This window comes from Cololabis saira, chromosome 3 (assembly GCF_033807715.1).
Source record: "Cololabis saira isolate AMF1-May2022 chromosome 3, fColSai1.1, whole genome shotgun sequence".
Lineage (NCBI taxonomy): Eukaryota > Metazoa > Chordata > Actinopteri > Beloniformes > Belonidae > Cololabis > Cololabis saira.
In genome coordinates, this window is record NC_084589.1 from 21,986,583 (window position 1) to 21,996,262 (window position 9,680).

Below are 9,680 nucleotides of genomic sequence, written 5' to 3' on the forward strand. Positions count from 1 at the left end.
CAACTCGAAATATGAATCACTTTGCTAAGTGAACGGCGCTAACGCAGTTCAAACAGCAGATGTATCCGCCTCTTTATTGACTCAGACCTGAACTTCAACAGCCATCTAAAGTTTATCACTAAATCTGCCTATTACCACCTAAAAAACATTGCTAGAATTAAGGGGATTCTGTCTAAACAAGACATGGAAAAACTTATTCATGCATTTATTTTCAGTAGGTTGGATTATTGCAACGGCATCTTTACAGGCCTGAACAAGAAATCTATCAAGCAGCTGCAGCTGATCCAGAACGCTGCCGCCAGAGTCCTTACAAACACCAGGAAACTGGACCATAATACACCGGTCATGAAATCACTACACTGGCTTCCAGTGAGTCAAAGAATAGAGTTTAAAATCTTACTGCTGGTCTACAAAGCACTGAATGGTCTTGGACCAAACATGCTGGATCTGTTAGTTCCTATGAAGCTCCCAGACCCCTGAGGTTCATCTGGATCTGGTTTGTTGTGGTTCCCAAGAACCAGAACCAAGCAAGGTGAGGCAGCGTTCAGTTATTCTGCTCCTCACCGGTGGAACAAACTTCCTGTAGACCTGAGGTCTGCTCCAACGGTCAGCTCCTTTAAATCAGGACTAAAACATTACTGTTTACTCAAGCGTACCCCTAAATTAAACTTACCTGCTGTATTCTACTGCCTTATTTTTAACAGCTTGTGCTTTTTATTATTTTACTTATTTTCTTATCATCTTATTCTTAATTTTTTCAATCTTATTTGTTATTTACTGTCTAATTATGTCTTGCTGCTTTTAATGTCAATGTAAAGCACTTTGAATTACCTTGTGTTGAATTGTGCTATATAAATACATTTGCCTTGCCTTTAATCTGATTGGTTTACGAGTAAGTCGTGTTTTATCCACTGCTCTGCGTCCCCCACGTGGGGTGCACTCTTATGATTGGCTGAAACAAAGGAAGATATCTGATTGGTTGTGCAAATACGTGTTAAAAAAAAACGTATTTGTGGATCGAGTCACGTCAGAGGAGTCTCAAAAGTCACAGGCAAATCCAGCGCAGCTCACAGACAAAAAAACGTTATATTTGAGTGTGCATCAAAAATAAATTTGTATATCTTGTCCTACGCACGTGTGAATTGTTCTGTGCATTTGTGAAACTTGTCCTGTGCATTTGTGAAACGGTGTGTGCATTTGTGAATTTTGTCCTGTGCATTTGTGTAACAGTGTGTGCATTTGCGAATTATGAGACTGTTCTAGCTCCATATCCAAGTCCCACTGTCTCTGTCACACAGGTACCTGAGGTACTGGCAAAACAGCTGATTGTTCATGTGGGTGCATTGCACCTCAGAAAGAAACAGTCTGAAATCTTGGAAAAAAAGACTTCAAGAAACTAAGATTCTTGATAACGTTACAATACCAACATTCATTAGTGGACCTCTCCCAAACATCAATAGGAGAATCAAAAAAATCAGCCAGCTGCCTCGGATGAACACATGGCTGTCCAAAGTGTGCAAGACCAGAGGACTGCATTTCATTGGCTTCTATCATTTTTGGCAAAGAGATGATTTCTTTAAAGGAAAAGGCCCACAGCTGAACAGAGATGCAGTGAGAAGACTGACGGATAACTCCTCCACGCTCTGAGGTATCAAAATAGGTCAGGACTGGGTCCTGTGCCAGAGAGAGAGAGAGAGAGGAGTGAGAGAAGAGCTCTTGCCTCACCACCCAAAGACCTTGCAAATGATTCAACCATTGTAGCCACAGCAACACCTCCAGCATCCTGAACACAGGATTCAGACGCAGCTGTTTCTCAATCACATTAACAACGACTCTCACCACAGGCTCGTCTACACCCTCCAGAGACACTTCACTATCATTCTTGTCTCCACCGTTGCCCTCCCGCCAGACATTGGGAGATCAAGGATTTTATCCTCAAGGAGGAGTCATGCCCCTCTCCCTCCTCAGTTTACTCCACCAACCAGAGCTGGTATTTCCAAAAGTGTCAATGCTGTTGTCTAGGGCCTCTGCTTTGATAAACCCCATATCAACCAGAGGTCCAGGGAGCGAGCATTCTCTTATAAAATAATTACTATTGTCAAACCACATAGAACATAGCACCCCGTTCAACTCTAGCTAAGCATGCAGTACTCAATGACAGATATTTAGGTAACACATCATTCTTAATTAACTAATAGTTTTATTTTCCTCTCACAATCTTGGTTTTATCTTTTTAACTGAGACATGGTTAATGCAGTCCTGATTGAGTCTATTCAATTTTATTTACATAGCGTCTATTACAACGGAAGTGTTAGGTATCGGTTTTGTGTTTGGAACCCCAGAATGCAGAGACAGAGACAAAGTCAGTTTGAACGTGTTTATTGGTAAACACGGCGTTTCCAAAAACGGAGAACGAGGCAGGTGAAGGTAGAATGAGGACAGGGCTGAGCACGGGTAGACACTGACGTACACGCAGAGTGATCAGGCACGGCAGAGAGGCACCCCGGTATCTGCACAAAATCCCAGGAATGGTTAAGAGCAAAGACTGTACACAAAAGTCACTAGTAACTGAAGCCACTACCATACCAGTTGCGACGGAATAATCTGGCACAGGCGTGGTGTCTTGGCAAGGCTTTATAGATTGTCTTGGATGAGAACCATGTATGCCTCGTTGAGCATGCCAGCCTGACCACGCCCTCCGCTGCACATGCTGCCAGGGAGAGAGAAAAGGGGTGGAGGGAAAAAGGAAAACAAAACAAACACCAACAAAATGTAGCCATGACAAGAAGTTGTCTCTAGGAGCTTTCCAGAGACCCAGAACATGACCCCCGAGAAATTATTACATAAACAATGGGAGGTAAAGACTCCCCTAGTGGGTGAAAAACCTTAAGCCAAACAGTGGCAAGGAGATTCAGATTCAGATTCAGCTTTATTTGTCCTTTGCAAGGAAACTTGTTTTCACCCCCGTACGCCACACACAACCTCAAGATACATAAATACATACATTACATCACCCACCCATACACATTAAACAGGAACACACATTTAGCGACGCAATCTATTCAGTAAGGAAAACTCCCCTTTAGGAGGGAAGAAACCTTGAGCAGGACCTGGATCATAAGGGGGGACCCTCCTGCCGAAGGCCAGACTGGGGTGGTAAGGGGGGGATGGGCAGACCAGGACGTCAGCAAGCACACAGCAGAAATCCCCACAGGCATGTGGAAGCAGCAGTGGGATGATCAGAAGGGGAGACCGCAGGCCAGCATGCAGCTCTGGCCTGCAAACATGCACAAAAGAGAAAATAGGGGGCCAGCACAAGAAACTACAAGAACGATGGACAAAAATGATGGCTATGAGATACTTATAATAAATAAAAATGGAAGAGGAGAAGAGAGGAAGTGAAGAGGAGAGGAAAAGAAGGGTGGGAGGCACCGCCCAGTGGATCATGTCGGTGCCCCCCTGCAGCATAAGCCTATAGCAGCATATCTACCACGAAGCTGTGTTTGAGACTAACTATTATAGTCTTGTCCTATAGCTGCAGCTATGACTACTGACTCTAACACACTAGAGTTTACACGAACTATAGGCTTTACTAAACAGAAAGGTTTTAAGTTTGGTTTTAAAGGTGGAGGTGGTGTCAGCCCCCTTAACCCAGATTGGAAGTTGGTTCCATAGTAATGGTGCCTGATAGCAGAACGCCCGCCCTCCAATTCTACATTTGGATACTCTAGGAACTATGTGTAAACCTGCACTCTGATAACGGAGAGCTCTGCCAGGAACATAAGGTACTATCAAGTCTTGCAAATAATGTGGAGCTAAGCCATTTTGGGCTTTATACGCAAGTAATAAAATTTTAAATTGGATTCTGAATTTTACAGGTAGCCAATGGAGCGACGCTAACACTGGAGAGACGTGGTCTCTCCTGCTGATTCCTGTCAGCACTCGCGCTGCTGCATTTTGGATCAGCTGGAGCCTATTCAGCAAATGACTTGGACATCCTGCCAATAACACATTACAGTAATCTAGTCTAGAAGATACAAAAGCATGAATTAGTTTTTCTGCATCACTCTGCGAGAAGGATTTTCCGAATCTTTATCATCTTTATCATCCCTGACTGAATGATGGTTGAACTCTCAAACTGATGGTTCACAATGTTTTTATTCCTTGGATGTAAACCCACCGCAAACACACCGAGAGCCATTGTGGTTGCTGTTTCCTCTGTGGTACTTTGATTTGAGACTGACGTGGGCTTTCGAGTGTAGTCTTCTTCATTTCAATTTTGTGTTGGAATCATGACAAAACCAGAAGGGTTTTCCTTTCTTATTTTCATCATTTGAGTACATGTCATACAAAATGGAGATGAAACAATTTCATACTTTATATCACGATTTACAAACCATTACAGAATTGTTTTATTAATGATTTTACAGTGTGCACTGATTTTGACTGTTTAGTCATAACAGAAGACTTGAATGTACATGTAGATGTAGCCCATGACAAACGGCTAAAGAACTCACTGCTGTCCTTGAAATGTTTGGTCTAACTCAGCATGTGACTCCACCGGTGGCGGCTGGTGATAAAACATTTTGGTTGGGTCGCACTGGCGAGTGGGGATTACAACATAACTATAAACTCTACTTGAACATAAAAAATTTTGTTATTTTTTATCACATATCACTACATATACTACATATACATATACTACATATACATGTAGCATATTTTACATAAACATTTTAAATTTTTCAAGTAACAAAATAACATATTTGAACCATTTTCCAGATTTTTTCAGTTATTATATAGAGATATTGACAGATATTGTCTGAAAATGGTTCAAATATGTTATTTTGTTATTTGAAAAATGTAAAATTAGTTTTGTTGATGAGAAAATATATTTCTCTATTTTTCTTATTTTTGTGAGGGGGGATATATATTGTTTTTCGGCACTACCTTGTTCTCTATAGCTGATATAAAATGAATTACTCCTATGTGGGATCAATAAAGTTCTTATTTTTGCCATCTCAGAAAATTAAATATATTATATTTGGTGCCTAACTGTTTCCCAAGTATATTAGTGCATGTGTGAATGAATAAATGAGACGTAAAACGTACATTTCTTTGTAGAAAGGCGCTTTATGAAAATAAGTCCATTTACTTGTATTAGTTTACAGCCCAGTCTTGCCACATCCAATATGGCGGCGTCGTTGACATATCGCAGCAGCTCCATGGGGCGGATACGTATACATGTCCATGGCTGTGACTCCGTTTGTATGCGAGTGACAGATGCAGTCGCGCGTCTACACTGTCAGGGGTGTGACTTTGATTGACAGCTCATGAAGAATGACAGAAAACACGCTGAGTGGCCACGGGCACAGAGAGCTGCGCCCGGAGGAGAGGCTTTGAGTAACCAATTAGAGACCAGCATGAAGTCACATGGAAGAAAAGTTTAAGAACATGCAATACACACTCATTTGGCCGGCGCCCCTCGCCATTGAAACCTATGTATTTCGGTCTGCACAAAAAACAACTCTGAATAAACCCAGTATGGGATGGGAAGGCTTGAAAAATTAAGTCAGACACATTTTCTGAGTGCACAGATGTGATAATTACTTTTTATTACGTAATTTATGTGAACTGTGTCTATATTTTCTTTTTTCTTTTTTTTCTCTGTAATTTTAATAGGGGCGGCGCCGTAGCGGGTGTCTTATCAGGGCCGGCTTTGCTGGTCCTGCTTCCTGGCTTCGGCCTCCGCTCCCCCTCTTTCCCCCCCTACACGATTCATACGCACATAGGCGAAGGGCGGGGGGCCCGGGTCGTCGGGGGCACTGTCCCGCGTGGCCCGGCACTCCCCGCCTCACGGTTTTAACAGCAAAATAGACACTGCACATTCAACACTTAATAAATACATTTGACAAGGACACGTAGTTCGGGAGGGGGGGGGGGGGGGGTCGGTGCCAATCGATACTTGGCCCTCCCCCCTCCCTGTTTTTATGGCATTAATCACATGCACTCAACACCAGGGGCGGGAGGGGGTCCCACATCACCCGCGTTCCCTCACCGGCCTGGGACGGGTGGGTCGGGTTACCCGGGCCTGGCGGGGCCCGCCGTGCAGCCTGGGGTGCCTTCTGGCGGTGCTGGACCCCCCGGGGAGGGGGAAACGGTGCGTGATTGTATGTCTGTGTCGGTGAGAATGCGGTATGGAAGGGTCCTGCCATGGAGGATTTGAGCCTCCATTGGCAGGACATCAAAACTTAATAATTTATCAATATTATATTATACAAAGATGGTTATTATTATTATTATGATTAGTAGTATTATTATTATTATGATTAGTATTATTATTATTATTATTATTATTAGTAGTAGTATTATTATTATGTATAGTATATCATATTATTATTAGTATAGATATCGGATAGTTGAATGGATGAATGAATGGGATGCCTGGGTCTGGGGCCCTCCGTTGTCGGGCCTGCACGGGTGTCGCCTTGTTGGGGGGTTCCCTCTCTCCGGGCCCGTCTCCGGTCCCCCCCGCTGCCTCTGCGGCGGGGCGCCCCTCTGGTCTTGGAGGGCCACTTTCGTGGGGGACGGGTGCGCCTGCCCGCGTCGGCGGCCGGGGCGGCTCTGTCTCTCCGGGCAGGCTTGCCCCCTGCCGGGTGGGGGTCGTTGGCCTGAAGGGTGAGGGCCTCCTGGCCGCGTGTCCGGCCCGGACCGGGTGGCCGGGGATTGCCTGGGTCGCGGTCCGCCGCCGCGGGATCCCTGGCTGCTTCTTCCTGCGCCGTGGGGGCCCCGCCCGCAGGCCCCCTCGGCCGCCGCCGGGGGGGGGGGGGCCTCGCAGGCGGTGGGTTGCCTCCCTCCTACTTCTCCCCTCTGTGGGGTTGCCGGTGGCCTGGGTTCCGGGCTCTTCCGTGTCGGCCTCTGGTCTCGCGGGTGGCGGGGTTGCTCCCCCCCCTCCCCCACTATAGATACACTTCAGGTGGAGCTTTGTTTGGTTCATTACACACACACACACACACACACACACACACACACACACACACACACACACACACACACACACACACACACACACACACACACACACACACACACACACATATAGTCACTTAGTCACATGCATATACACACACACACACACACGCATGATCATATACATACACACACACACACATAGACATACACACTGGCTTGTTCACCTGCATGCTGGCTCTCTAGTTTTTGGGTTTAGGTAGCGGTAGCGATAGCTTAGCTCAGACTGCGACGATCAGATCTCAAGATTTAGGTCGATTGCTGTTATTGTTTTGGTTGGCTCCGTGCCGGTTTCGTGCTTTGTTTGTGGTTTTTTGTTGCAGATTTCCAGTGCTTGACGTGTGTCTCCGTGTGTTCCTGCTTCCTGGATTGGCAGTGGATGTCGTCACCCCCACCCCCCCCCCCCCCAAAAAAAAAAAAACACTGGGTTTGTATGTGTATATCTATGTATGTGTACGCATATGTGTGCGTATATATATGTATATATATTAAATATAGTAATAATGCACATATATATATGTGAGAAAGTGAGCAACCCCTCCCCTTCTCACCATCACCGGACATTGTTTTAATGTGTGTGGAGGATTGGGCGTGGTCTGCGGGGGAGCAGCACACAGGTGTGCCTGGTTCTGTTAATTGGAGCCCACCTGTGTCCAATCAACCTCTCCACCCTGCCTGGGTATAAAAGCAGCGGCTGGATACCAGAAGAGAGTCTGCTGCTGAATGGAGGAAGCTTGCAGAGAGGCTATGCCCCATTGTGCCATTTTAAAGACTACTGTTTTGCCTTCACCTGTATGTCTTTGTGCTTTTTTACACCTTTTTAGAATAAAAAGCCTTATTTTTTGGCATTCTACGCTCTGCAAGGTTCTTTTTACACCTCATCACCCAGGTCCAGTTTTGCCTTGTCCCCTTGTACGTGGGGAGGCCGCTCTGGTTCCTCACATTTGGTGTCAGGAGTGGGATCTTTGGCGCCACCTGAAAACTGGAGAGAAGAGGTGGGAAGCGACGCCGTGGGTTTGGAGGAGTCTGGGAGACCCGGTGACCAGCAGGAGTCTGGGAGACCCGGTGACCAGCAGGAGTCTGGGAGACCCGGTGACCAGCAGGAGTCTGGGAGACCCGGTGACCAGCAGGAGTCTGGGAGACCCGGTGACCAGCAGGAGTCTGGGAGACCCGGTGACCAGCAGGAGTCTGGGAGACCCGGTGACCAGGAGGAGGTCTGTAACCGGCTGGATGCGTCCTCGGATACCGGGAGGAAGCGTCCTCGGATACCGGGAGGAAGCGTCCTCGGATACCGGGAGGAAGCGTCCTCGGATACCGGGAGGAAGCGTCCTCGGATACCGGGAGGAAGCGTCCTCGGATACCGGGAGGAAGCGTCCTCGGATACCGGGAGGAAGCGTCCTCGGATACCGGGAGGAAGCGTCCTCGGATACCGGGAGGAAGCGTCCTCGGCAACTGGGAGGAAGCGTCCTCGTCAACTGGGAGGAAGCGGCCGGCAACCGGAGGAAATGGCCGTTTTCCTGTCTCGCAACGGGGTTGGCGAGACTCCAGAGGGGGAGGGAAGTGTGAGAAAGTGAGCAACCCCTCCCCTTCTCACCATCACCGGACATTGTTTTAATGTGTGTGGAGGATTGGGCGTGGTCTGCGGGGGAGCAGCACACAGGTGTGCCTGGTTCTGTTAATTGGAGCCCACCTGTGTCCAATCAACCTCTCCACCCTGCCTGGGTATAAAAGCAGCGGCTGGATACCAGAAGAGAGTCTGCTGCTGAATGGAGGAAGCTTGCAGAGAGGCTATGCCCCATTGTGCCATTTTAAAGACTACTGTTTTGCCTTCACCTGTATGTCTTTGTGCTTTTTTACACCTTTTTAGAATAAAAAGCCTTATTTTTTGGCATTCTACGCTCTGCAAGGTTCTTTTTACACCTCATCACCCAGGTCCAGTTTTGCCTTGTCCCCTTGTACGTGGGGAGGCCGCTCTGGTTCCTCACATTATACTTTTGGTTTCTACCGTCATGGTATCAATCATTAATATGTGTGCAGACAAGGTGAAAAAAAAAAAAGAAAAAAAAAATGTTGCTTTTGTCTGATTATTTTTGTGTTTTCTTTGACCTGGATGTTACTCCCAAACCAGCAGTTGAGTCTGCAGTTGTTCAGGGAAGACGCATAAATGACAGCACAGAGACACAGTTATGGAAATGATTAGGCTTGAAAATACCCCGTGTTCTAATGTTGATTATCTGCTGAACTATTACACATCAAGTGTTTTAAAGGTTTTGGATAACATTCCTCCTGTCAAGGTTAGAGTGGTTAAAAGTAGGCAAGAGGCACCATAGAGAAAAGATTCGGTCACGGCACAGAAACGGGACTGCCGGAGAGCCAAAAGGAAATGGCACAAGTCAAAACTTCAGGTTCATTATGAAATTTACAAAGAAGAGTTATGCGTGTTCAACCAGACTTTGCATTGAACAAGGGAAAGTTATCTTTCTGAAATAATCAACAACTGAACCAACAACTTTCAGTTTGCTACAGTGAACAGATTAACAAATCCTCCAGTTTCAATGCCCATTTAACTGATTTCTACAACCAAGTGTAATGAGTTTGGAATATTCTCCAATCATAAAGGTCAAGGCATTAAATATGCAATAATTTCCACA